Here is a 24,637-nt window from a genome sequence, read left to right as displayed (position 1 = left end):
GTTCTGGAAATGATCAGAAATAACTACAACATGTTCTTCTAAACATAATGCTTTTATTTGATAACAAAGGTTTTGCAAAGCCATGAAAAGCAAGAAAACAATAAGGAAAAATGAAACTAGCTTTTGTAGCCTGTTTGTATGAGCCTCCTCTCCTTGTCCCTGGAATCCTGTACTGTTTGTAGTTCTGAGGTGTACCATGTGTGTAATTATTTTCCAGTAAACATCACAGATATTTTATCAACAAGAATGGGTTTGTAGGCCTGTATTTAGAGCTGCATGCATTGTAGTTGATAAGGACAGTTTCCTTTGCCCTCTGTCAGTGAAAAAGCTATTTTGTCACAATGAAAGCTCTTTGTCCACTGCTTTGCAAAATGAATGCAGCAGTTTTTGACAAGGGCTGGCTGGAGAGAAATTACTTTGTTTTGTGATAAGACCGCCAAGAGTCATTTGTCTGACTTACTGCTGTACGTGGCCATCAAGTGAAACTATGTTTCACTCCTTCCAGAAAATTCTATTACAGGGCTTGCAACATTGTGCTATGAAGCTGTGCAAGTATTTTCAGTCACAATTAACAAATGCCAAAGGTGTTTTTCAGAAAATATGAGTCATCCTTGTTCCACACAGAAGGTGCTAAATCAAGTTCTAGAGATAAAAGATTTTTATTGCAGCCACCACAGTTAGAAATAAACACGATGTGTCTATGTTTAGTAGCACAAACGCCCGAATGAAAGATCACCTGTTTATTCTAGAGGATAAAGGCAAAACTGGCAAGACTACTGGGGCTAATTGTGTCTGTGGTTGTAGTGCCAATTAAGTAGTGTCCTGTAGTGCCAGTCTGGCTATGCAGCTCCTCCAGACAGAGTGTCGATGTGGTGTTAGCAGAACGGTTTGAGAAAAGCACAAGAGGCCCCACGAGTGCTCAATGGGGTTTCTGTCCAGTGAAACCACAACTGTAAACCTAAATGAAAATGATGAAATGCAGACTTAATTTTTCATGTGAGACAACCACAAGTTATTGTCCGTGGACGTAACATTCAATCTCCTTATTAAGAAACCTGACAGGATTAAAATGTCAATCGGATACTCTCCCCAAAGCCACCCAGCAGAATCTCAAACTTCAAGTGAACAAGAAAAAATGACCACAAAATTGAGCTATACTGTGATAAACCTGCAAAGGTGAGTTAAAGTGCACCTTGAATTATGGAAGTAATGCATGTCCTATAAAAAGGCCTGCACTTTCACACTGATTTAACTTGCTTTCATATAAATCACAGCAGCTATTAAAAGACAGAAAAATGGTTCCTGACCAAACAAATCGGGCATTAAAACCTTGTCCTGTCAACCTCTGTTTGCTCATTAAATATTAACCCAGGAGCCAGTGCCAGCTCCTTAAATAGATTTCCTTTTTAAAACGCATCCAATATTGGACACCTGAACTCACAACCTTGGAGTGCTTGCAGGACATGCAAGTACGTCACTGACCTTCAGAATTGTCTGTTCGGTGTTGATCTCCATCCGCCAAAAGAAAGCAGTGACTGGGAAGTGTGCATGTGAAATATATAAAAGATAAGTGGTTTTAAATGAATTCAGTGTGCAGACGCATGGAATTTCCAATTCATCTTCAGAGCTCAGAGGTGGATTTAATATGTATTTGTTTTAACATGCACTTTGAGCTTTAAGTAGTACTATACATGCATATAAAGCATTTCACACTAATTAATTGATAAAAACCAATTTTTGGAAGAGTAGAGTTTTTGTGGAGTATGTCTGAGTCAGGCCTGCGAAACTAATAAAGCCCAGACACAACTAATTGGCCTCCTCTGTTTCTAACGCTTGTGATTATTGACACCCTTCATGGCATACTGTACCTTCACCGCTCCTGAAAAGGACCAAGGAGTGTCTCTGGTGCACACAACCTAGACTTCGTGTCATTGTGAAGAATATACTGGTCTTCACTGGAAAAACATGAACGTTTATAGTCTGGCACATTTTTAAAGCTCTAAAGACCGCTGTGGCAAAGGAGTATTCAATCAGCATGGGAGACATCACAGGCTTTGGGAAACCTTCAAAGGCATCTGACATTAACAGTCATACTGGATCCATTGTGTAAACTAAAAAGAGAAACTATGAACCTGAAGATACTATAGGCATCCAAGGAAAATAAATACACTTGGATTGAGAACTGGTTAATTGACGAAAAATAAAGAACATATAAGGGGTAAATACTCAGGTAATGAAGGGGTGGAGTACCACAAGGATCTGTATTGAGACCCTTTTCTAATTTAGGTCAGTGATAAACAGATGGTTGCTGACAAACAGAAATAGTTATATAAATGTTAAAAAGGTGATGCAAAGGAGATTCAAAGAGAAAACATTAAAGACAAGGTAAACACTTGCCAGATGACATTTCATGTCCAAAACTGCAGTGTTTCTTCCGATAGCAGAAACATAGTAAAAATATAAAATGGGAAATACTGAGCTCGAAGAAGCTACCTGTTCCTCTTTTAGACAATGTAGGGAAGCAATGGAAAGGGCAATCAAAGAAAAAGGATATTTAGTTACAAGCACAGTATTTAAATGAAGGACTGCCATGTGCAAATTGTGCATTAGCAAGACCTCATTTTGACAAATCAGGGCAAATACAGTGAGTAGAATCTATGGGTATGAGCGTTTGGAATGCAGATCATTACACTTATGGTTGCTGAAGTTTGGAACACGCCTCTCAACTTTGTTGTCAGAGCTTACAGTATGTCCTGGCTTCTTTCAAGAGACAGTTGGACAGTCACTTCCAGACTTCCAATCCAGTTAGGTGTACCAGACATTCTCTTCTATAACCTTTCCTGAAAGACTCTACATAAAGTCCTAATAAAAGCACACCACAGTGTAGTAAAGTCAAGTGAAAGCATGGGAAGACATGAACCATGAACCCAGGGGTGTCAGACTTCATTCCTGAGGTGCCTGGTGTCCTATGAATTTTGGTCCTATACAAACTCTAGGGTATATAGTGGGTCTACATACTGAATTAAGTGCAAAAGTGATATTCTTGTAACTTTGACCTGACGTGTTTTAGAAGTAACTTTTTTCTCAATGAAGTGAACATTTTCAGTAATTAGCTGCGAAACACCTTACGTAGCACACTGTATATGTCTGTGTAAGAAAATCATTAGGATAATTGTTTAATTGACAACTCAGGTTAGAAGAAACAGGAGATACAAGGCCCTTCAGAAAGTGACATTGATACCCCTGTATTGAACTATGGGAACCATGGCACAGTAAAGGATTATCAGGATAAATTATCAGGAAAACTCATTGGCATTGATATTTACCATATTTGTCAATGTGTTTCAGATGTGTTTACCACCTGATTCCCCTGAGACTTTTTAAAAACTCCTTTAAAGTTATTGGCATGTATGCTGAGCATCAAGCCTTTGTTAAACTGACAACAATACAGTTCCCAATTTGTCTTGTTAATTAATAATCTCTTTTGTCTTAACAATATCCTACTCTGCCTGTCAGAGATGCAACACTGATCAGATTTTCAAGCACTCTGATTGAAGATAAGGCCTTAAAATTAGTGAGCTATTAATGAACAGAAGAATACCACAATCTAAAATAAGTAAAGGCAAAAAAAGCATCATGGATTTTGTGAATTTTAAAAGACAACAGTGCCAATGTTTTGATGCCTAAGAGTTAATGAGTAACAATTACTTGTGCTCAATTTACATTTTAATTCCCTTTTTAGCGGCAACTTCATTAATTCATCCAGGTGGAAAAGCCTGAGTTGTCCATCAAGTAAACTGGCCAACATCACACATTAAACACTCAGGTCTACATACTTGGAGTCATCTCACAGTACTCTATAATCTGTGCAAGTCTTGTAGGTGACATACGTAGTGCAATTTAATTGTAATGGTTTTCAGTGGATGTAGCAGCTCTCAATATATTAGCAGATTCTCTTAATTACATCTTAATGTGATGATCTGCAACAGTTGAACACAATGAGAAACTTCAAGTGCTCCAAGCAGCAATTACCAGAAGTGTCAACAACAAAGACGTGATTTACCAGTTTTCATTTCCATTAACACGTTTGCCAGACTACCTTTTCCTCTATTTTACTCCACGTTTCAGAATGTCACTTTATTTATGTTGGCATAATTCAAAGTGTTTCAGTTTTCTCATGAAACAGAGCTTTAATCATAGGACACTGAAGTGACACGGGCACGCTACCTACACACTTGAGTTCACCAGCGCAGAGAAAGAGCAGCCAAATCAGAACCCAAATGACAGATGCTTCATATCTGACAGAAGACAGACGTTTCGGTCCTTTGTAATTTGCAAAGCTGCATCAAATCACTCTGATTAACCTGAGCCCAGATGGTTAAGGTAATCCACAATGGAGATGGGAACTGTGTGGGGGGAGGAAGCGATGGAAATGATTCTGACACGTTCTGTTCTGCTCTCTTTGCCTACCATCTGCGGTGCCAGTAGGATTTGGCTTTTTGAAGAACAGAGTAGAGATAAAAGACAGCGTCACGGACACTGAGCTAAGACGCAGAGGAAAATTCTCAGCCACTCCTGGAACAGAGATGGGAGCAGTGCACCAAATGTCTTCTATCTGGTGATTTAACATATCAGAGAGGGGATTTCACCAGACTGGATAACTGCTCACTCATACATGCCCATAGATCTATCAGCAGTCTTGTGGGGTCTCCAACTTTAGTTCTGCAGGGCCCCATTCCAGAAAGGGTCAAGAAGTAACTATTGAATCATCAATTTCTAAAGGCCTGGAATATTTTAATTGTGTTCGGATAAGCAGGTTTGTTAAGCAACTTTTTTGAGAACATTATGAACATAAAATCTTTCACATCTTATTGCCCTGTTTTCCTAAAGTTAATCTAATTGCTTTCTTAAGTGATTAATCTCCTAGCAGTGGTCTAGAGTTTTAGAAACAGGTACTTAGGGCAACCTTTAAGACAAGCTGGATTGGGGTTCTACAAGACTGGGTTGGAGAAACCTGTCCTTAAGGGGTACACGCATAGATCAGTGGTACCCTTGGGTGGGTTTTCATTCCAACACAAGTCTTAATGAGCCAAACCAGCTGGTTCCTGACTTAAGTAGACCAATTGAATAGCTTATAAAAGAGACTGTAGCAGGTCTCACAGTAGTGAGGATAACAGATTCAACTTACCTGGCACTAGAGGCCTTGAGATCTCTATTGTGTGTGTGTGGGTTGCAGAGTTAATTCAGTGATTGGTTAATTGGGGGAAGGGCTGAGAGACATTTTCACATGAGGTCAATATAGTTTAGTATAAGTTTGGTATAGAAAAGGATTCACTGCACAAGATAGTGTTGAATGTGAATATAATAATGTCTCTTTGCATGATATGTTTTATTCCATCATGGGTTTTCATGGGTTTCAGCTTCTTGAGACATCTGCTGAGAAGAAGGGCTTGTTGTAGAGACATTGGAAACCCACAAACACACCTAGCCCTCTGGGACCAGGACTTTACATCCAAGCTATAGATCTTAACCCTCCTCAGCCTCTTTTAAACATCTCATTCCAAAAGCAAGAATATCCTGCCGAAGCATTTCATGTGGTCAAAGGCATCTTGTGTCTCTTCAAGAGATCAGCTTTGTATGTGCAAACCCCATGGAAAGACCTGGTTTGTTTTTATATTCAAGATACACATACAGTACACTCCTCAAGTGTGACATGTTAAACAAATACACACACATTTTAGTACACTGGCATCTTTCTACATGTGAGCTTCACCAATACAATGCCACAACTTACGCAGAAGCAAAAAATACCTTTCTCTCATGTCCTTTCTCCAGTCCAGATATCTGTTTAACTAAATCGTGCTTCTCAGTCAGACCAAGTTAAAAAATAGTGGTTTTCAAAAATTATATTTCCACTTCAATCTTTCCACTAGCCTTTTCAACTCTATCTTGCTAAACAATCTAAATAACTGTGATCTGTAACCTTCTCTTACCTGAGGCAGGTGCTTTCCTCCAGGTGTGTCAGATCCCAATAATTACTCACTTTTACCCAGGGTCTTGCCCAGAGGTTTTCTGGGAGTTGTAGTTTTTTTTACCTTCAATCTGGCCCTCCGTAGTTCTTTTACTTTGTATTGGGAATGTAGCTGTGCTCTCTTCCTCTTCCCCTCAGGGTGTTACAGTATATACAAGCATTCTAAGACATCAGAGAACATTGAAACAAAGTTAAATCATGTTAGAGTCTCAGTGAGCTCCAGGGCACACAGAACAAATCAGTTTGTGTGATTTTCTTTTTGTATGCTTGGAGTCACTGATTCTATTCTTTTTCTTAATTTGCCTCCAGTGTAGAGCGGTGTTGTCAATAAGGTCAGCACCAGCAGTGTGCACATTTTCCCCTGAAGTGCACATTGCTTTGGGCCATCTGCCATTTTTCATGCAGCAGGTTTCAGCCGAACGAACACAGATCTGAGGACTGCTGACAGCAGTGCAAGGGGCAGGCATCTGCCAGGCCACAGGAGGTCGCCATTTCTCTCCATAATATTGATACTCCAGATGACTGAAGCCCTGACGAAACCTGACCTCTTACACTCTGCCACTTAGGGAAACCCAGTTTGCAATCAGATAAAGACATAGTCTGGTCTCGAACCAGCAACACCCAGACCACTCAGCATGATGCCCTACATTGATTTCACTGCTTAAAAACTCCTAGTTTCTTATTTTTAGATTTTATGCATCCATATGAATATAAAGATTGTGGCTTGGCTAATCAAAGTGGACTCACCGTGTTCTGTGAATAGCTACACCAGCAATGATATCTGGTGTTTCCACATGAATCTCACCCACATCGTTTTAATCAGCTTTCATACTGTTACAAGATGAAGTATTCCCCCCCACCTCCCATACATACACCATATTATTGTGTGTGGACCTCTGCAATCATCAAGCACACATTGAACAGGAGGTGACATGCAATTCACAGTGTTCTGAAAGTGTCTGCAACCGGGTCCCATTCAGCCCAGGTTGTGATATGGAGGTGTGTGGGACTGAAATGAAAAGTCCCTCAGTTTTGCAAAAGAAGGAGACAGAACACTCATTCATGGTCCTCAAGCTAACCGTGTCAGAGATCAAGATCTGACAATAAAAGGTGAATTGTATTAATAACCCTTCCTTGGTCTTCTCCAGCATGTTGGCAGACACTAGCTCTGTACACTGATACAAACACTAAGGACTACAAAATGTCCTGAAAACCAAAACTGTACATACTGTAAACCACACTAAACCATACTAAAGAACTAAAGAGCTGCACAAGGAGCCGTCTTACTGCTACAGCAAGAGCCTGCTCTTAGCACCTGTCAGTAGGACAAATCGAAATTTTAAACCCTGTTCATATTATATTTTCTGGGGTTTTTATTTTTTTCTGTGGAATGTTTGATATTCTATGTCATAGCTGTGGTAGCTGAAGCTTTCCATCAGTGGTCAGCTGTTTGTGCCTAGATCATCAGTACCTGAATTCTCAGCTACATGCTCTGTAATGTAATATCCACACTGACCCTCCTAGCAGATCCACTGCTGGCCACCTGTTGTTGCTCTTTCACAGACAAGAACAATGGGGATTAATGTTGGTATTTTTAGTGTGCAGTGTTCCTATTTACACACTGTCTGCAGAGGAACATTAGAATTGAAATTTAACAGCATCAGAACAAAGAAAATTTTACAAAAGAGGAGAGGTCATTTGTCCCATCACATAACCCCCTTCAACTGCTTTACTGACCCAGCAGTTGATTCCACCAGGAATCACTGAAACTTTTATACACTGTGGTGTGGAAGGCATCCAAGTTTCATGCCTGGTTCATAAACTTCTATAAAGCCCTTTCCCTTTTACAGCAATTTGACAGAAAATCTTTGATCACATTTTGTTTGCATTTTCTAGCCCATCAGATACACATAGCTGTGCCAAAGTGCTTCCAATCCCAAAATGTGCTTTGATGTATTTTAAATCTCAATAACCATGTTGATATTAAAGAAAGAGTTAAAAAAAACAAACACCCTGCCTGTAATTGACTGGCTCTAAACCACTGTTGCATTAAGACGCTGGTCAGAACAGGAAGAGTGTTGCTATTCTTTGTATAATTGTTTGGATTGCACTTTTATCCAGAGCACAATATTTGTACTGTATCCCTTTGTACAGCTGGACATTTTAAGGTGTCCAAGGGAAGCATCTTGCTCAAGGGTGCCCATATCACCCTGCAACTCACAACTGGCAACCCACTGAAGCTAAGCAGGTGTGAGCCTGGTCAGTACCTGGATGGGAGACCTCCTGGGAAAAACTAAGGTTGCTGCTGGAAGAGGTGTTAGTGGGGCCAGCAGGGGGCGCTCACCCTGCGGTCCATGTGGGTCCTAATGCCCCAGTATAGTGACGGGGACACTATACTGTAAACAGGCGCCGTCCTTCGGATGAGACGTAAAACCGAGGTCCTGACTCTCTGTGGTCATTAAAAATCCCAGGGCGCTTCAGGGTGTAACCCCGGTGTCCTGGCCAAATTTCCCCCCTGGCCTTTACCCCATCATGGCCTCCTAATAATCCCCCTCTATGAATTGGCTACATTACTCTGCTCTCCTCCCCACTGATAGCTGATGTGTGGTGAGCGTTCTGGCGCACTATGGCTGCCGTCGCATCATCCAGGTGGATGCTGCACATTGGTGGTGGTGGAGGGGAGACCCCATTACCTGTAAAGCGCTTTGAGTGGAGTGTCCAGAAAAGCGCTATATAAGTGTAAGCAATTATTATTATTATTATAGCTGTGTCTCACCTGGGATTTGAACTCATGACCATCCAGGTACAAGACCTGATGCTCAGGTCATACTCTTTTAGGGTGCTGGCAGCCATCTTTGTTAGGAAAACAAATAGTTAAGTGTGCCATGCATTTCTTTGCACTTTTACTGTGGCCTGTTGTGCCAGTCAGGTATAATCTTATATTTTTTTACTTTATCCTATTATGGGGAAGATTACTATGCTGTGGAGCACAACTCCAGTTAACAATGGCAACTTAGTCCAATGGAGCTCACATGCCTCCTTAACTTGTGAGTGGCAAAGGATCTTTGTCAGTTGGATCCCATTATGTAGGCACTACGTTAAACTGGGTACTTACGAACTCAGGTGAAATGAACATTCAGACACAGAGGGAGCAGTGTTGTGCACCTGTGGTGCAACATGTGTATGCACAATACTAGTGAGCACACTGGCCCCTTCAGAGAAAGGGGAATGTGTGTGTGGTGAAGACTTGGAGACCTGGGCTTGCATATCATCTAGGAATCAGAGCGGTAGCTTCATCACTACCTTCTATTTACAATGCATAATGCTAGTATGCCCAGCATGTGGAGAGGCCAGGAAAGGGCACTGTATTTCTGAGCAGAAGAGGAAAACATTCCAGTAAAGCAAAGACCCTTTGACAGTTAACAACAGTTACTAAATTGCACATGCATATTCAGTGACCCTGAATGATGTCTGGTGACAACGATCCAGAGTTTAATAAACCCACATTTCTGCCCTTTCTTGTCAGAGCAAACCTCTCCACCCCCACTCTGGCACTTCTCAGGAACCTCTTAGATCGTTTAAGGGTTGGTCTAATTGGGTCTGGAGTGACTGTTGTGCCCAGCAGAGGGAGACGGTTTTCCTGTGCCTTTTGCCCTCCTCTCCCCTTTTTTTCACTGCATGCATTAAGTAATCCTGAATGCTGACTGGTTCTGCCTCCTCAATATTGCACATGACCTTTCCATTCGCCTCCTTTCTGGGCTCAGTGCTGTGTTACAGTCTGGGAGACGGGTCTGCAGCTTCATGACAACACCAACCTCTCTCACCAGTAAAGCCTCAGTGCAGAGCCCTGTTAGCCACTTCAGATTAAATTATTTTATTGCATTTTCTTTTGGATTCTTGTAGTTTCTACAGTATTCCCTGCCCAGGTTTAAATTTCTAATCAAAGACATATATACAGTACGTTTTTTATTCCCAGCTGAAGGAAAGAAATCCCCAAGGCTGACTGAACTGCAGAATAACATTTTGATTTCAGACTCTCCTTAATCTTTATTTAATGGAGTCAAAGAGGTGTAATTGGGTGAGAGATGAAAGCAATTTACTCCAAGGCAGGTCACTGTATTCCTAAAGGAAAAGACAAAGCACATTTTAACAGGTAAATAGCACGAAATTTTTTACTGGATGGGTACATTTAAAGCTGCGCTATAAAGAGCTTTGATGTAATTTATTTCTAGTTCTCTACCAGTATGATTTTCTCCCCCCATTTCTTCAATCAAAACGTTGCTGAAAGACATCTCGCAGTAAAAGGTTTTGAAGATGTATCCCCCACAGAGTTTGAAACTGAACACAGTTGTCGATGTGTTCCTGGCAAATTGACTTTGGAAGCAACAGTGCAAACTGGAAACAATGTAGACAGCATTGTTCTCAGGGAAATAACTCCTACTGCGCACTTTAACCCTCAGCTTCACGGGGGGAACACCCTGCAGCTATGCTAACAGCAAAGAATGATGGACAGTGAGTTTTATTTCTCTGCTACTGGAGCCATTTTCGATATTAGTAGGTGAAGAAGTAAAACATTCTTCTTTATACAACTGACTACAATTAATTAAACCAGATTAAAATTTGTTGTGTAAAGGAAGGTTTTAAGACAGAGCCTAGCCTCTAATATGGGGTTGAAGGCTGGCCTGACAACATGGTTTCCCAGGATTTGTAGGTTTGGGTATTACTAAGATCTCCCACAGAATACTGTGCACCACTGTGGTTGCCACATTACAAACAGACTGATTCAATTTCTTAAATTGGTTTATTCAGTTAATTCATGATCTCAAAGGACTGTGCCGCATGCTCAGGACACACTCAGTTTAAAACTGAACTCTCTTTATTCTTCAACCCCTTAGCTGGTGAGGGGACTTGATGTAAGTATTCAAAGTCCAGAACTGTATTAACAAGCTCACAGGAAGTCTTTATGGTCAATGGTGAACAGGGGGCACAAGTGCAAAATAAGAGGAAATGTATTTTAAGGTGAGAATAGGAGAAGTGTTCTTTACACAGAGACTTGAAGGAGTCTGGAACAAGGCCACGGTTTTTAAAGCTGATTCAAGACAGAGCTGGATGACATCCTTGGGCAAGCTAGCTGTTAGTACCCAAGGAAGCAGGAAGGACAGAATGGCTCACTTGTAAATTATCTTGTATTAAAAAGTTTGCGTCACTGGTAATGTGACTGGGAACTGAGCCGCAACTCTCCGCTTTATGCAAAGCAGTGCACCTAAACATCGGTAAACAAACCCGGCAACCTCTTAAGCATGTCAAGGCTATCTGAAGACTGAGACTCCCACTGGTCTGTACCTGGTCTTAGTAACCAGGCTTACATGCTCATTATGTATTTGTAATGGTGCATGTGCCTTTTAAATGCCTGTCTGTTTAGTTGTGTAAAATCTCTTGTAACAGCAATACTCAATGTTCCCAATTGACAGCACCACTTTTTCTGAGATTGTGTTGGCTTGTCCTGAAATGGAAAGAGACCTGTTCTTTCACAAGTAGTCAGAGCTGCTAATTCAACACCTTCCAGAGGCAGCAAATAAAAACTCAACACATTCACCTCACAGGCAGAAAGCCCTGCAGTATTATCTCTACAGAGTGAGAAGTACTTTGAGCACTGTGTAGGGCTGGTTAAAAGAGGCTGTCTGTTCCTCCCCTGTCATTGGCTGTTGCTATAACAATAGAGGTGGGGAGGGAAGCAGGAAGGCGGGGACAAGCTCTGATTATAAAATACTTCAGTGAAACACATTTGTTGTTTTTTTTAGTCAGAACTGTGCACATGAAGAGGACGGCTGCTTCTGACCACGGCCACAGAAAGGACCCTTAACTCACATCTCCTGCCAGCAGCAGACCTAATCATTAGTCTACACTGGGGATTATATTTCTTAGTGCTTATCAAGAGAGACCTGGAGCTGAAGGAGTAGGGCTCCTGTTCTCACTGCTATCTTCCCTCTTGTAAGTATTAAAGCCCTGCTTGCTGTCTCTGTTAAACATCTGTATGTGATTAGAAAACTAGAAACAGTCACATTACTGCCCCTACAGGTGTGTGTTGTGTTTCTGTTCCAGGCCAAAGTATATCCAAAATATATCTGTGTACAAGGGAGATACAGGATTGTGGTTTAGGGGATGGTGTGCAAAGCAACAGTATGTTCAGTAGCTCAGTGGCTGGAGTGCTGCACTGCAGTGTGTGCACTGCTGGAGTGCAGGTGTTCAGTGGTTCAGTGTTTTCAGAGTGCTGGGCTGCAGTGCGTTCAGTAGCTTAGTGCCGGGGTACAGTGTGTTCAGTGGCTTAGTGCTGTGGTACAGTGTGTTCAGTGGCTTAGTGGTTGAAGTGCTGTACTGCAGTGTGTTCAGTGGCTCAGTGGTCAACATGCTTGGCTGCAACGTGTTCAGTGGCTCAGTGCTGGAGTGCAATGTGTTCAGTATTTCAGTGGTTGGAGTGTAGAACTGTAGTGCATTCTGTGGCTCAGTGGCTGGCTTGCTGGGTTGCAAAGTGTTCAGTAGCTCAGTGCTTGGAGTACAAGGCAGCTTTGTGTTGAGTCGCTGAATGGCTGGAATGTGGAAGTGTGGTGCAGAAGTATCTAAAAGAAGCATATTCAGTAGCTACGTGGTTAAATGGTTGGGATTTTGGGCTGCATTATGTTGGGTAGAGTAGTGGCCAGAGTGCTAGACAGTGGTGTGTTCAGCAACTCAGCGGTTGGAGTGTTGAGGAGAAGTATCTCTAGAGATTGAATGGTTAACAGTGCTGGAAGCAATGAGCTCAATGGGTCAGTGAATACAGTGCTGGAATGTGGAAGGCAGTGGGCTTGGTTAAACAGCTCAGTGCTCAGGTTCCTACTCTGTATTATAAAACTGAAGGTTCAAACTATTAAGTGTCTGCAGTCCTGGCCTACACCTGGTACCACATTCAAAAATTCAGTGGAGCAGGACTAGTGCTTGAACTGGTTAAGGAACATATTATGCAAAATTCACTAAATGCAAATTGTTTTAACTGGAGGTCTATTCCCACTGCTACAGTATGAAATTGTAAAGTGCATTTTATGCTGAGATGTAACCTAGGTTGTAGAAACAGAGTTTCGCATTAGATTTTTGCATGCTATCAACTGCAAGAGTTGAAGAATGATCATTTAAAATTTTACATTGAATAGAACCTGCACCTTCATGCACGTTAAAAATACAAAATCGTTGTTTGGAAAGTGAAAAACCAAAGTCATAAATGCAAAAACTCTGAAATAGACAGAAAAATGCATTTTGTATTAACTGAGGCTACCACGTTCCGTGGGAAATGATATATGTTTAAGGATGCAATGCAGTCATCTGAGAAACAGGTATATACTGTAAAATTACTTATGATTGGTTCTGCCAAGAGTCTTGTCTTCATAGGTGGCAGTGCTGCGTCATTGAAGCTGTTCTTAGCTGGGTGCACGTCTCTTTTCTAGTTTCATATGTTGAACACTGCCACTCAGTGGTAAGATGCAGTTATTACAATTGTTGGCCACTGGAACTACTTAGCTAAACACAAAGCAACAAACGTAATCAATTAACTGAACCATTAATTGGCCAAGGGAAAGAGGACTGGTTTTCTAAGGCAGCAAATTAAAATGATAGGGTGAGTTTAAAATACATGAACACAGAGCTTCTGGCCCATTACATTACAACACATGAGGACAGCACTCTGGTCTTGCTGGCCAAAGAATCATCCAGGAACTATGAGAAAATGCACTATTTTAGGCCTTTTAAAAATGAATTCAAATTAACATTGAACTCAAGGAAATAAAGTAATTTATAGGACAGTTTCTCTGCACACTTTGGATTTCCTAATAGAGTTTCTCTGTATGGGCCTCATGGAATGCTGAGACTTGCTCTCATCTGGTTAGGTTTTTGTCTGTAATTGCCAACACATTCATTTGTTAATTTATGTTTGGGACAGGCATGCAGGAGGGAATTGCAAGACTGCAGAGAACTGTTCATTAATCAGATTGTAGTGTTGGGCTGCAGTATGTTCAGTTGCTCAGTGGCTCTAGTGCTGGATGGCAGTTTTTTCAGTATCTCAGTGGATGAAGACTTGGCAGGAGGGAGCTCAGAACTATGTGCTATCAATTCCCGTTATAAATATCTGTAACAGAGGCACCACTTATGCCAGTCCAAACACCAACAGCTAATTCACTGTAATTGTGAAGCGTAAGCCAGTGTTTATCTCATGTTCAGGTGACTTTTATTTGCATTCTTACAAAAGCATTGCTTGGAGCTTTTTGAAATGATTTCATAGAGATAAAAGCAAAAACAACTTGTCGCTTTGCCTTTGCATTCCTGTTCCTTTGACGGCTGTGTTTTTAACAGCACATGAATCTGCTTGCCATCTTCTTCAGGATTCAAATCCAGGGAGACTGTAGCTGTGAACAGAATGGTGTTACACCTTGCAGTTTTGGACGTAACCACGAAGCAGTTATATCTTGTTTGTAAGCCTTCAGCAAACTAATGAGAACCCACAAAGGAATTGTGTAAACCTAGCATTGTAATAGCTCTCTATCAGGAGGCTATTAAACTGAATTAATGCAATGGATTCATTAATCACAGGCAAGCATTCATTTAACAGAGGCCCTAGGTGATTAGTGATGTTACAATATAAATCACCCAAGCACCCAAATAAGGATTAGAAACAAAAAAATCCGTGACCAACTGAAATTTTAATGATAAATCTCTTCTCATTTTGTTTGTTTAGTATTGAAATATCGGACATTTGGAAGAACAGACACTTCTAGGTCAATTAGAGTCAGTTCCTGTGGTTTCAATGGTGGGAAGATAGCCCATTAAATTTCATCATTAAATGAATTTAATGTGGGAGTTCGCCCACAGATGAAAATCAAGCCCCCTGTGTTCATACCTCAATGATATAGACTAGGATGTCTTCCAAATGAAAACAAAAGAAAGAACATCAGATCATGCTACTGGAGGAGAGAAAAGTTTGTGAAAGCAGGAGTTCTGATGGCTTTGCGCTAATGGGCATCAGACAGTGATGTTGAATAATCCGAATCTCTCTCCCATGCGCTGAATCAGTAAGACGGCCAGATCGTGTTGTACCCAAGAGTGAGCCAGGACCCTCCTCAGCATGTGCCTGAGCAGTGCCAGCTCTGGAGTCTTGCATGTTCACACAGACGTCATGGTCACCTGCTTCTGTCCTTCTACTGTCTCACACCCAGCATGGCCAGCACTGCTCAATCTGGGACCACAACTGCCCCCATTCCCCAGTATGAACTTTACTGTGGTGTTAGCAAGGCTCAACACCACAGAGACTATATTAAAACATATTTACAAACATACAAGCATTTATTTTTTCTAGGTTTAAATTATCTTTACATACGCATTACTAAATATGGAAAGATGAATGCTTTGATGCATGGAGGGATCTTTAATATAATCTTTAAAAATAGTAAATTTGCATGTTATTGCTTAATGAACTATATACTATGACACTATATACCAGTGTCAGATCAACAAGCACGGTATTAAATCCCTACCTTTTAAAAACATGCTTTTCCAGTATTCTAGAGGTACATATTGTTATAATATGTGTTATATATGATACAGTACAGTATATTGCCTACACATACAAATGAGGGTACAATTGCCCTCTACATTTTGAGATTCATTCATGCTATACGGATACTCTGGTTCAGATGGAGCTCTGAGGGTTTTGAGCTGTACAAAGATTTGCGTTTTCATGCCTGGAGATAAAGGCCTGTGCATTTTCCTTAACAGCCATTCGCTGTTGGTGACTTAAAAACCAAAAGGTTAGATCTATTATTGCAGAGTAGAGGTCTCTGCTAAAAGCCAACAAATCCGGGAGCGGCACGCTGTCCGTGCAGCAGAGGCAAGAGAGAAAAGGTGCTGGCTGAGCAAAGAGCTGCTTTGGAATAATAAATACACGTTAGTTCATAGCAAGAAAGTTCACAGCAAGGAACAGAGAAATAAGGCAATTTGCATAGCAGTAGGGCGATGGTCTGCGAACACTAATGCTGAATTTGTATCAGGGGGCTGGGAAATAAATGACAACTGGGCTCCTTACTTACATCACAGACAGGTGAAGTCCTCATCGCTGTGGCCAGCCAGAATAGATCAGATGACTGTTCCCCACACCATCTTCGCCAAAGCTTCAAGAAAAAATCTTCCTATAAATGACTCAACAAGTCATTAGTTGCAGGAGCAAGCAATATCATATTCTTTTTTATTTTATTTAATTTATGTGATGAGTTAGCCAGGGAAAATCTAATCTGTGTTGGCTGTGCTTTGTCCCCATGGCCCAAAGACAGCTAAGTGAATGAATTCTCCTGAACAGCATGTGAGCTGGCAGTGCTGAATGTAGTCTGACCATGGGCAAGGACGTGACTTTCTGCAGAGGTTCAAGGACACGCTGAATTATGACAGTCTTGTGGTAAAGTGTATTTGACGTCTGGCTCATTTGAATCATTTGTCATTCCAATGCATTTGTTTGCACTGTACACTTCACACGATGTAAGCAGCAAGTCTGAAACTTTGAAAAGTGCATTGTCCTTTGTACTGAGCTATGCTGATTAGCTTACAAAACATCTTTATCTCGTTATGCCCTTCAGGACTGTCAGACCAGTCCCTGACCTGATATTTGTGAATGGGGCAGTTCTGTGTCCTGCAGACACTGGGTAGAGCCAGCCATTGCTGGAAAGGCAGATAGAAACTCAGGAGCAGTGAACGGCAATGCTGATTGATTTCTCTATACATATACCGTATACATATGGATCTATCTTATATGCTACAATGTTGCAAAATTATTGAACTTTTATGCATATGTAGTACACAATAATGCATTAAATGTGAAAGCCAAAAGCAAAACTAAATTAATCATTAAAAGCTGTAGTGAAAAAATAGATCTTTAAATGGGTTTTTAAAATCTCAAAGCTTGCAGAGTCTCTAATGGATTAAGGCAGTGCATTCCACGGACAGGGCACTGTACAAGAGAAGGCTCTATACTTCATTGGGTGAAGCATGGTCTTCGGCAAAGAAAGAAGACCTTAATCAGTAAATATTTGATTAAAAGATGGACTACACTCATTCAATAATAACTTCAGATTGAGAATTCAGTGCCTTTTACAACATTAGGAGAAACTTAAAGTCCTCTTAATTCCACATACAGTATGTCATCATTATCATCTATATTCCCTGTCAGTCCATTTCAGCGTTTTCAGCTCTGAACCTGCAGTAAGCATATCTATGCATTATCATGGACACATAGGTTTATGTATACATTTATAAGATTATATATGTAGATTTAGATTAAGTATGCAATTGCATACAGTTAAACAAGAAACGAAGGGGTTTATTAAGATAAAGAGTTACAACTGAGAGAAGTTTCCAGCTTGATCTCTGGGATTGTTTTCCCATCAACACGGTCTTATCCCTGCCTGTCTGTCCAACGGCAATCCTCCACTGCACTCACTTCCTTAATCCATTAGGCCGGAGGCAGTGGCAGTGAGTTATTCCCAACATTTCTTTTAGGATGTTACAGGTTTTATTGTTCTACTTTCATAGTTTTATTCATAAAATCATCGGTGATACTAAATTGAAACCACTGAACACTGCACGCCCATCTTTTCTGATGGCGCAGCCTCCTTCCTCGTGTGATTTCTGGGATGCTTTTGGTCTTTCCTGTCAAGAGCAACATTTCCGTTCTATTCCAACAGTCTGTCAGGTCCTCCAGATGTCTAGTGTTCACAAAACTGCAGGAAATGTAAGTTTCAGATTAGCATTAAGTAAAAACTCTGAAGTCTAAAACAACAAAAAAATCACCTACAAAGCTGAACAAATAGTTCCTGTTTTTGGTCCACATCAAAGTCCCGAGTTCACATTCCATGAGTTTTGAAACAGGGTTACTTGGCAACACTTGTTTTAAGAAACATTAAGAAAAGGGCACCTGAAGACAAAGATTGTCTTGTCACGGCTAACCTATTACAGAGTGCAAAACCTTCAGACTGATAAAAATGTAGGTTTAGGAGGATGTATTTTCTTGCACAAATTGGAACACTTGCAATGAACCAGAAGAAGGATCTGCCTCCTTCTTTGTGTTTCAGAGAGCCAAAAAGACCTCAAAAATCAGTCAGGCCTGGAAAGCGGTGTGCCGTGGTCATATCCAGTTCTCTCCTGTGTCTGTTGCTGGGTTTTGTTTCATGCAGGAGGGATGGTTTACTGGTTAATTTCAGTGATATTGTATGGCATCACTAAGAGGCAGGCCTGGATGGGATTTTACTATATCACTTCACCCCCTCCTTCCCTCTGGGAAACCACTCATGCCTGGTTTCTAGACATAGAAAGAAAGGCTGCGCTAGAACTTCCTGTTACATCAATCATTGACATGGTGTAACAATCGCCCTGGGACATCACAAACACCACGGGCCGGGTGCTTACAGATACACAATTGGAGGACAGTTAGATCTATGTAACGATAAAGTGGCAGATTTATTGCAATCAACTGGACCAGGCATTGCACATTGAGCCGATTTGAATTCCCTGAACTCGTCTGAAAAGTGATGCACAAGTGATGCATCGTCCTCGGATGCAGGATTCAGCAGACCTAGGAGTTCTAGGTTTCAGAGAGACCAGATCCAGATGAGAACCTGCTAGCCCTCTGTCTTCTAATCTGTTCTTCTGTTTTACACAGCAACCACACAGCTGTTCTACTTAGTAGACTCTCATTGTCAACTATTAAGTAATTCAGGGGCACCCAGGATCATGCTAAGTTTCAGACTGGCAGAGTCCTGGAAATGATGAACCAGGTGCTCAAGCACAAGAGAGGTTCAGATGTGAGGCAGGCATTCTCCTTTAGGAGCTCGTTTGGCTCATTGAGAACATTGTAGAAGACACCTGAACCAGAGATAAACCAGAAGAGCTGGCTGAGGATCCTCTGTCCTTAAGAGGACATCAACGTTCCAGTACACTTCCTTATTTATGCAACTCTGCTCGCAGTTTATTCAAGCATCTTCCCTTTTCAATCCTGTGTCACAGCAACAGGAAGACACGCAGCCTTGATATGAGGTTTGAGCGCAAACACAACATAATTGACTCCGATTTTAATATCCGACAGACTGAGAGCGCCACACACTTCCCACCTGCCTAGAATTTTCCACCCTGCACGGATCCGTGATAAGCTTTCAGCAGTGAGGTAATCCCCCGCATATTCTTTCTGATTTTTAATATTCAGAAAGGTTAAAAATGTTCTGCTTCATATTCTAGTCTAATGTGTCAAGGGCACCTCACTGCTGTCTCATTCATGGCAGTTATCAGAGACTGCAGCACTGTCAAACCAAGCACTCACCTCAGGTAAGGCTTTTGTTCCTTTTAGTTTTAAAATAGAAAGCTTGCTTTCATTCTTCCTTTAAAAGGTGTCTGAGCCCTCCAGGGCATGAATGAAGAAACTGTGAGGTACTGACCTAAATGCACAAGGTTCAGTGGAATGATTGAAGTCTCAGTTAGATTAAGCCAGTGAGATAGGGCATTGGTCTTATCCCAACAAAGGACACAACAGGGAGAAGGAGACAATGCCAGACAGACGGTCTGAATGATCAATGACTAGAGCCAAGGACGCAGCAATGTGCTGCACTTCATTTATAGCTCATTACCTGGCCCAATCTACAATGGAAAGCATGGATTCCTTGTGCATACTGTTTCCATCTTTACAGAAACTAGGAAGTCTTTAGCTAGTTCTGCAGTAAATCTTAAATACTTCCAGGCAACACTATACATTTGGCTAATCAGGATAACGCGTGAGCACAGTTTCACCAATCTAAGCTTTAAAGGAGAAACTGTTGAACCATATGCACAGAACTCCAAAAACCCTAGGAGATAAGCTTAGCTCAATTAAAATATAATACACTACTTGTTCACTACTTAGTCTTCTTCCTTGCTGAATGCAACACAACTCCACAGCTCAGAACTATGAGGCTTTAATTGGTTGTGAAGCGTGCAGCACAAACGTTCGTGCTCTGATTCAAACACATTCATGACAATGTTTCTTGACAGTTTCAGAGGAAACCTGCTTCCCAGACACATTTTCTTCACGCATGCCATACACCCTTCACGTGGGTGAAAGAGGAAGAAACACACTTTCTCCATGACCAACCTCTCCTTTTTGAGGGTTAGTTAAACACTGCAGGTTCCGCCCTGTTTCTCCTAATTGGCAACAGCTGTTTGATCAGCCTCTGTACAGGGATGGAACACCTGTTGATTCTCTTACCTGACTAAGTACTTAGTGTAACAGCCTCCAGGGTCTCCATAAAGACCTCAGTCGTAGAATGTGGACCCCTGTCAGCAGCCGCAGAGTGTTCCAGAAACTCAGTAGCAAGTTGGTATGAAGGACGTGTAGGTGAATAGGAATGCTAATTAAGTCCTTTCACTGAAGTAAATATATGTTTATTACTTGACAACATAATTTCAAGTTGCTCACCTTTCGAATGTGTAATGACATTCTGGTCACACTTTTCTCCCCCTCAGCACTAATGATTGAAAATCATAATCAGTAACAATGAGGTTAGAGTTAGTACTGTATATACTGTGTAGGTGTTATGTGAAGGTGCTACAGAACCTCAGTTAATCTATTAAATATCTACGAAACCTTTAATTATACAGTGTACTCTAAAGTATTACCAAAACCATCCCTAAAAAACATCTTTTAGAATTGAAAGTATTTAGTGTCTCTATACATCTTTAGCTGCAGGAACATTCTCTGATTCGACTTTTGAATCAAGTCACAGGAGACTGAAAAAAAAATTGCTGTTGATACTGACACACCAGGATTCTTTTGAGGAAAGGCCGGATGAGATTTTGAGGCTCAACTGGCTGAGGGCAATTTCTCTGTTTTGCAACCATTCCTAACACAGGCAGGTAGGTACTTAAGGCTGGCATGTCTACCTATATCTAAAGACCTATTCTTGACTCAGAGTTACCTTGATAACAGGTGACTGCCGGCCATGAGAATGAATCACCTAGTACCCCTTAGGTGACACAAGCCGGCAGTGTGGGACAGCTCTTTTTAGCATTTACCACAGAACGCCACAGTAAAACTACAAAGCACACCAAAGACCACACATGGCAATCCATAGTGACTTATTATTAGAGCAAGACCTTGGAAAACGACGGCATAGCAAAGACGTTGTAGAAGTGTAGTAAAAGTGCAAGAATACAGTGTATTTCACTGTGGTGAACTTCCACGAAGGGCAGGTGAAGGGTTGCCAAGCATGCTCTGTGGCTTTGGACAAGGGTTGTTTCCACTCCCAGAATCTCATTTAGGAACTCCAGCTAACTTTCAGCAACACTCTTTGTAATTTTATCCCCACAAAGACCTTCTACCAGCTGCATTTCAGGAATAACAAGAATAGTATTTAACAGCTACATGGTTGAGGGGTCAGGTGGACACTTGTATGGGGGCGGTGAGCAGATGAGGAAAGACAGGAACAGAGCCTACAAGCAGATTTTGTAAGGACTGACTGGTCTCTAAAATCCTCCCATTTTCAAGTTTAGCTTAACAAACGACAATAAAAAGAGAGTTTGAAGGAGTGGGGTTGGTAGCCTGCAATGAAAGAGTACTGTAATAAAAGAAGTTCAGCCAAGTTCAAGTCCTGCTTTTTAAACTAATATAATAAATATTGATAACATCAGTGTGGTTACAGGGCATAATGCTTGAAGAACTACATATTCAGCACAAATTTAAAGTGGATCATCTGAAAACAGTGAAAATCAAATAAACCTCTTTGTTTCTAACAAAACAGTTTTGCACTGAAATGTTTTTATGAAATGAGTGTCATGAGCAAAGTAAAATGGCTGAAACCGACTAGGAAATTGGGTGTCTCTTCTTCCCCCCTACAAACAGCGCAAACAATGGAACCCACCTCATTCTTTGGTGCTGCGTTTGTGCCAGTTTGTGCCGTTGAAAGTAGCGTTTGTGCTGCTTTCGTTCCCAAGATATAGCGCCTTCTTGTTTTGCTTCTCTGTTTGAATTTCTCTGTATTAAATGCAAGATCCACGACCGGTCAGAGAAACAAAATTGCAGAACTGTTACTCTCACACCCGTAACAGAGCGCTTGAACTCGGCGGACAGGGTCTCTGGAGGTCAAGGTCGCCGTGCATGGTCACGTGATCACCAGAAAAAGAAGGCGCTATATCTTGGGAATGAAAGCAGCTGGGAAGCTACTTTCAATGGCACGAACCGGCACATTTCAGCACTATTGATGAAGGGGGTTTCATCGTTTGTGCTGTTTGTAAGGGGGCCAGCTTCACGGATCTTGTCTCTTCCCCTGTTTTTATGCTCCAAATTCACATTTTCTCTCGAAATCCAGGTTTTCAGACTTTTCACAGCACAGCATGAATCAAACTTGAGCAAATTTTGCCCTTGGCTGACATCACAATATGTCTGTGTGTGCCTGACAAGCCAGAGCTGTAGTCAGTAAACAAGATAAATGGAGCGCATCCTGATTTGGAACATGTTCCTGGCAGAGCAATTAAGTGCTTCGAAACTGAGCAAAATTAGAATGAAAGGGTCATGCTCCTATTTAAGGGAGGGTTTTCTTTTTTAGAAAAAGGAAAAGAATATTAAAAAGATTGTGCTCACCAGTGCTGGCAGAAATGAAACCTCCTGACTCCTCTACTCTCACTTGTCTTAAAAAGCATTAATTTGCACAGTGATCTGAGTGTACAAAAGACATGCAAATTGGAGACTGCCTTGGTGTACTGCACTCCTACAGCTGCAGCCAGACCCTAGAGGGACTCACTTTAATTTTCCTCCCTGTCAAGACAGTCTGATGCTTCTGCTGCCACTGCACCTCTCTGCCTGTTGCCGACGCATTATGGGGCTGGATGGGATTTTAGTCAACTCCCAGCAGTTCTTCTTTTTAACATTACGAGAGGTCAATCAATTTTGATCCTCTGTCAGACACACAAAAAAAAACATTCTCTTATCAGGTGGTCTTCAATGTATACATTTCGTTCATATACAATTAAAGCCTATTGAAAAGGAGACATGCAAAGATCTAGATTAAGACCATCCTTTGACCGCTTTGCTGAGTGTAACTTCCAATGCCAGGCCTCGCTGGCTGCTGCTCTTATGTTTTCTCAATGAAAAATACTGAGCTGGTGATTTGTGAATGGTCAGTGGATCTAGACAATGGGCTTGAGATTTGTGAATGGTAAGTGGGTCTAAGATCTGAGCTTGTGATTTGTGAATGGTCAGTGGGTCTAAGCACTAGACTTATGGACTTTTAATTTATGAATACATCTAATTTGGCAGACAAAAGTAACTGCAGCTGTGTTTTATTGCCAAGAATGAGCCCTCTTAAACATCCACTGGATCTCAGTTCAAGCTGAGCTATCTCGGGACCAGGGGCAAAGCAGGGACTATAACTTGAGAACTACGGTGCTAGTAACAGCCGCCTTTGTTAATAATCCGTGTGTAAAGCTTAGAAAGTGTAGGAAAAAATCACTATGCTTCTTGCTTCCATAAATAGTCTCACATGTGTGACATGCCTGAATCTGACAGAAAAAGCTTGTGTTTTTTAGACAGATTTACATGTATCTTGAAGAAACACAATGATGTTAAAGTTGTTACACTTTACATGAGCAACTTAAGGTTTAGTATATATCCAATGCCACAAGAAACGATTAAACTGCAGCTTCCTTGAAAAAGTCTCAATATCAAAGATTAGAGGATAACCTCTGCCTAAGCGTTTACATCATCAGAAAACCAGCAAATCAAGTTATGAGTTTCTTTCATAGCAATACTCATTAGATTAAAAAGAAGAATATCTTCTAGATGTTATAGCACAAGATGTCTACAATGCCACAACAGTGCTGATAATGACTAGATATTTTAACTAGTGTCTATAAAATCCCTGTGCTTAAATATTAAAAGAAAAAGATAAGTAATTTATCTTAAATACTTTTTGGATTTTTTTTTCATTTCACAGTGTCAAACCTTTGAGGCTAAATAGTGGCAAGGTCTTGGTTTACTTTTAAAATCACTCTTCACCAACTCTTCAAAGAATAAACCAGAAAAGTCTTGTATTATATTTTTCTTTAAATTTTGTCAGCTCCGTGAAGTTGCCCCCCCTACAGACAGCACAAACGATGAAACCCACCTCATTCGTTAGTGCTACGTTTGTGCCGGTTTGTGCTACTTTCGTTCCCGAGATATAGCGCCTTGTATTCCCGGTGATCACGCGACCATGCAAGGTGACTTTGCCCTCCAGTGACCCCGTCTGCCGAGTTCACGCGTCTGTTACCGAGAGTAACAGTCCTGCAATTGTGTTCCTTTGTTTGCCCGGATGGGGGACGGGGGTGGATTTTGCCTTTAATATCAGTGTCTTCTGTGCCGTTGTGTGAGCAGGAAAATTAAATTTGTCACGAATATCACATACCCTAATCAGAAGAGTTGCGGGTGTAGTCTCAAAAAGCGAACACTAGCAAACAATTGCATGTTCTTACCAAGAGGCTTTAACGAGCACGTCTTCATACTTCATAGCGGTGTGCTTTTTAAAAAAACTGAAGAAGTGATCA

At 41.2% G+C, this 24,637-nt stretch overlaps 1 protein-coding gene across 1 annotated transcript in view; it reads left to right on the top strand.

Moving 5' to 3' along the window:
- The first annotated feature begins 11,816 nt into the window (after positions 1-11,816).
- Positions 11,817-24,637, top strand: part of cdk18 (cyclin dependent kinase 18) — a 62,333-nt gene continuing 49,512 nt past the window's right edge. Inside the window, exon 1 of the mRNA XM_006628541.3 lies at positions 11,817-12,022. The gene's annotated coding sequence lies outside the window, so the exon portion shown is untranslated. The remainder of the gene's footprint in view (positions 12,023-24,637) is intronic.

The sequence above is a fragment of the Lepisosteus oculatus genome, chromosome 5 (genome assembly GCF_040954835.1).
Source record: "Lepisosteus oculatus isolate fLepOcu1 chromosome 5, fLepOcu1.hap2, whole genome shotgun sequence".
NCBI classification, from domain to species: domain Eukaryota; kingdom Metazoa; phylum Chordata; class Actinopteri; order Semionotiformes; family Lepisosteidae; genus Lepisosteus; species Lepisosteus oculatus.
The sequence above is the reverse complement of the archived record's forward strand: the minus strand, read 5'-3'. Positions and strand labels throughout refer to the sequence as shown.